Source organism: Peromyscus eremicus, chromosome 3 (genome assembly GCF_949786415.1).
Source record: "Peromyscus eremicus chromosome 3, PerEre_H2_v1, whole genome shotgun sequence".
Taxonomy (NCBI): Eukaryota; Metazoa; Chordata; class Mammalia; order Rodentia; family Cricetidae; genus Peromyscus; species Peromyscus eremicus.
In genome coordinates this window covers 156,647,649-156,653,242 of record NC_081418.1, presented here as the reverse complement: position 1 = coordinate 156,653,242, position 5,594 = coordinate 156,647,649, and positions in this window count along the sequence as shown.

Sequence of the window (5,594 nt, the reverse complement as noted above, 5' to 3'; positions counted from 1 at the left end):
TTTCAGAGGCCTCAATCCCGCCATACTGCAGGTCAAGCACGCATGGCAGGAACCCACCAGTAGCTCAAACCGGCAGCTGCTGCTCATTTGAGAGAGACAATTAGGAAGCTGTTTTTAGCTCCATTTTAGAATTTTTTTTTCTCAGTTTTTAGGTGGAAACTCTTGCCACCATGTTGGACGCCATTTATTGCTAGAGTTTTCCTGTCTGGCTCACAGTCAGGACAAATCTCTCTCACCTGCCAGTCCCACAGCCTCAGACTCAACCAAGTAAACACAGAGACTTATATTGCTTACAAACTGTATGGCCGTGGCAGGCTTCTTGCTAACTGTTCTTATAGCTTAAATTAATCCATTTCTATAAATCTATACCTTGCCACGTGGCTCGTGGCTTACTGGCATCTTCACATGCTGTTTGTCATCGTGGAGGCTGGCAGTGTCTCTCTGACTCAGCCTTCCACTTTCCAGCTTTATTCTCCTCCTTGTCCCGCCTATACTTTCTGCCTAGCCAATGGCCAATCAGTGTTTTATTTATTGACCAATCAGCAACACATTTGCCATACAGAACATCCCACAGCAGTTATGTCACCTTTCATTTGTATATTATTGATCCACTTAGTTATGTGGATTCTCTGAATATTAAACCATTTTGTTACATAATATCAAAAATTATGTTCATTAGCACTTAATCTATGTTGCCAAAATAGTTTATAGGATTAGGAAATTCTTGGTGTAGGTGTAGATTTTCCAAGATTCTAATTTTCAGTTGAAAGGACAAGTTTTGCCTTTAGCAATGAATACTATCAGTTGTTTTCTTTGAAGTGAAAACTCCCTTCAACCATTCTCTTGGAAAACACTACCAAATCTAAACTAGCCTGGTCTACATAGTAAGTTCTAGGTGAGCAAGTGAGACCATAACTGTGGTATTGTATTCCCCCAAATATTGTGCATGCTAATAAACTTATCTGGGGTCAGAGACAGAGCAACCACAATATTAAACATAAAGGATAGGCAGTGGTAGCACAGGCCTTTAATCCTAGCATTCCAGAGGCAGAAATCCATGTGTTCAAGGATATAGACAGGCATGGTGACTCATCATGCCTTTAATCCCAGAAAGCAAGTCTTTAATCCCAGGGAGTGATGGTAGAAGGCAGAAAGATATATAAGGCATGAGGACCAGGAACTAGAAGCATTTGGCCTGGTTAAGCATTTGGCCTGGTTAAGCATTCAGGCTTTTGAGCAGCAATTCAGCTGAGACCCATTCTGGATGAGGACTTAGAGGCCTCCAGTCTGAGGAAACAGGATCAGCTGAGAAACTGGTAAGGTGAGGTGGCTGTGGCTTGTTCTCATTCTCTGACCTTCCAGTGTTCACCCCAATAACTGGCCTCAGGTTTCATCTTATTAATAAGAACTTTTAAGATTCATGCTACACATAACTCAAAAAAAAAAAAAAAACCAAAACAACAAATCAAACTCCAGCTAATAGCCCCAAACTAAAACCAACACACAACACATAGGGAGTCTGCCAGCCAATCTTTCAAGCAACAGAGCTTCCTGGAGAATGGGCGGCAGTTTGCCTGAGCTATCCCAGGAGTGCTTTCCTCAAAGATGTCATCTGGTTTGTGAAGTGGTGAAGGGAGCACTTTATGCATATATCTAATTTCACCCACTAAAGTTGAAAAGAAACTACTCTAGAGGTAGAGATTTAACAATACAACATTCCCTCCTGCAAGTTCCTGACAGGAAAGGCACACAATGATTGTCATGGCCTTAGTTTGGGCCAAGAGCAATTTCCTCCATTATTGCTTTTGTTCAGTCACTGCAAGATCAGCACGGCGACAAAGGCACGCAGCCTGAAGACTTTTCACTCTGAGAACCCGTTTGTGATGGTGAGTTTGCTTGTCAGCTTGACTGGACTAAGAGGTGTCTAGGATGCAGCGAGGCTTGCCTTTGGCTGTTTTCAGAGAGGGTTAATGAGATAGTGGTGTTGTGGATGACACCCATCGTGAATGTGGGCTGGGATCCTGGATTTAACAAGGGAAAAAGGACAAAGCCACCTGAACACCATTCTTGTTTTGATGTTTCCTGGTCCACTGAGATGTGAGCAAGCAGTCTTCTGCCCCAGGTAGAGGTGAGTCTTGCCTCCTTGCCATCCCTGATGTGGTGGACTGTGTCCCCTGAACTGTGAAGTTGCTTCCTGTTAGACAGGTAGTCATAGCAATAAGAAAAGTAACTAATGTAGCATTGAAGAGCTCTTAGGGACCCCTTGTCCCCAGGCTCTGAAGGACCATTCTCCAGAACTGCTGACTTTTCAGAAGGGAAAGAGATGTTGTCCACTAATTGAGATTTGCGTCGGGGAATGAAGGTTGCTAAGCAGCAGTTCCCAACCAACACTAAGTGAAGTGGTCCAAGGACATCAGCAGCCAACTATTGTCCATAAATTAAAAGGAATTTGCGTCTTAGCATGTGATTTATCTGGAAGAGGCTTTTAGTGCTGAGTTCTGGAAGAAGCCAAGAAGAGTTTTATTACAGTGATCTATTTTAATATTGAGCTCAGTTCAGCCATCAAAGCCATTTTCAATAAGCTTTCGGGAAACACATGGATGTGTCTTCTCTTTAGCTATGTGCTCTGGGGCTGCTTCAGAAAGGAAATAAATTCCCTGCTAGTGTTTAGGAAATATCGATGATGATTTCAACCTCCCTAAAACTTCTCTCAAGCCTTGTAGCTTTGATGAGGAACAACTCTCTGGGAAAGTTCTACATGTTTGTGGATTTATTATAAAGCAAATTGAGGTTTGGACTTGGGTAAATCAGGTAACATGCAGAATCTTAAGGTCAGGGGAACTTTGTAGGATGCAATCCCATTTTCAGTTGTTCTTATAAACAAAGGTAGAGAAGCCAGGAAGGCCACACTAATATAAACCATTTATAATAATTTGTAATAGTCCCTACCATTTCTGTTTCTTCTGTAACAAATAAGAGAATTTGGTCCCCCTACCTAGTAAGATATTCCCATCATCCACCTCTTCCTGCACTGTCTCAGCACACACTAGGCTTGTCTATACTCCAGGACACCAAGTGATGGCAGAAGCCATCTTTATTCCACTCTGTTGAACAGACATATTTTTGTAAGTGGTGCAGAAGCATTGAGTGCATTTGGAACTGAAGATCTGAAAAGGGCGTGAGGAAATAGGAAGTACATTCCGATGGTGGAATTGTATGTAAAATGACACAAACTTGTTTTGTGACAATGATAACAGTTGATTTGATGCTAAATATTGCTTTGAAGTTGCTGTTTCTTCAGGTCTCAGAATCATCACTTTCCTGCCACCAAAGATCCAAGTTGCAGAAGCTGTAGCCACCATAAGGCTTATATGAAAGATCCAAGTAGTCCTACCACATAAGAAAAGGAAGAATTCAGCCGGGCGGTGGTGGCGCACGCCTTTAATCCCAGCACTCGGGAGGCAGAGCCAGGCGGATCTCTGTGAGTTTGAGGCCAGCCTGGGCTACCAAGTGAGTTCCAGGAAAGGCGCAAAGCTACACAGAGAAACCCTGTCTTGAAAAACCAAAAAAAAAAAAAAAAAAAAAAAAAAAAAAAAAAAGAAAAGAAAAGGAAGAATTCTACACATTCTTAAACAAAGAACATTCATATGAGAAAGGACTAAAGGAGTTGAGGGTAAAAGAAGAAGAACTTTGTAAAATTAAAAAAAAATAGTGTGGTCTAAGGAAAACAGTAAAAAGCTGAGGTCCACCTCAGTGGTAAAGCTCTTGCTTAGCCTGATTGAAGCGCAATCCCTCACACAGCTACAAAGAATAAGCAGTAAATAGTTGTTGCCCTCTCCCCTTGGACTCCTCTCCCCTTTGACATCTATTCATTTATTAGGTTTAATTTTCATCAAGGTATTGAAAATGATAGGGTATTGGGGTATTGAAACATGGTTGTAGATTCTTTGATGCACCTTCATGGAGAGGCAGGGTCTGTCTACTTCCTTTAAATCTTGGTAAGCATGTGGCTACATGTTAATACAGCTGTGGTGATGCTGTGATCACTAAGACAACAGTGACCACTGCACTCACTGGGAACATTCATTCCTGAAAAGTGAGGCACTGTGGAAGAAGTTTGGACATCCTACAGCACCATGTGAGTGATACCGTACGTAGCCATTCCGCTTCACAGGCCAGATGTGGCTTCGCATCAGCATCCTAGTCTCAGTGATGGATATGGGAGTGATCCCTACTCATAACTAGTCAGTTTATCCCTCACAACACAGTCATAGTAGATGAGGTTCAGTCAGACAGTGGAGCTAAGAGGATACTTCCTTAGGGTACCTCTTCTGAGTTCCTTACCTCCACCCTACCCCACCCCAGAATTCTGAGATGGTTGATTACTTATGATGGAAGGTAGGGGTGGGTAAGTGGTTATCAGTTAGACAAATACAAGCCTCTAACATCAGATACTTCCTATATCTGATGGTTCTGTCATCTCCCTCCCATCTGGTTCATACAGTCAGTTCATCAAAGGTCACAGCCAAGTGAGACTGAGATGGTCCAGGATCAGCCATGGGGGAAAACATGCAAAAATTCATTGATTTCCTCTCAATACTAACACATGGCTGACATCAGCGACTTTGCCAACCTCAGGTACCGTGTTTGCCTTGAAACTCAGAAGCTCACCTTGGATGTTTAAGCATGACTAGGCAGATCTTGCAGGGATTTTTTTTTCAAGGTAAGGTCTGTGAAATGAAACATTAAAATGATCCTTAAAAGACTAGCTAAGCATTCTACCAGTGAAGGTCACAGTATTTATATTCCTGCTTCAGTCTTCTGAATTTTAAATACCCTATGGCTTTAATTTAGTACCCAGCATGAAGCTGTTCTCTGCTCTCTAACCTCTCTTAATGTCTTGATTTACTTGACTATGTAAAGGTAATTATAAGAAAGACTTTTTAGAGTCACTGAGTGAGAGTACATGTCTCATTCACATAGGAAGAAAAATTTAACCAAAATGATGGTGAGGGCTACCTAACTTCTAAGAGCAGAGCTTTGTTCTGTGGGCTGCTCTAGTCCCCTGCACCTAGCATGGTAATTAGCATGTCATAAATATGCAAGAAGTGTTTATTGATTAAATAGAACTGACACTGCTGAGTGAGCTACTGAAAAAAAAGAGAGAGAGAAATACCCACCAATTATTAGAGTTAGTTCTTTGAGTAAAAACTTGTTTACTATAAACAGGCATGGTGGTCCACACTGGTAATTCCCACACTGAGAAGGCTGAGGCAAGAGGATTGTCTGTTAGTTTGAAGTAATCTTGGGCTATGTGGTGAATTCCAGGGTGGCTTGAACTACAGAATGAGATCCTGTCCTAAGAAAACAAAACAAAACAAAATGATATTCAGCCATCTAATCACCAGAGTAGGTCAGCTCAGGCACCCTCTTGACCATTGCCAGTAGGCTATGGTGGAGTCATCTTTGTGGATTCCTGGGAACCTCCCTAGCACTCTACTTCTCCCTATTACAATGGTGCCTTCATTTATCATGGTATCTGTTCTCCCACTCTATTCCCGTTCCAGCTCGAACCTCCCACTCCCCTAAGTTCT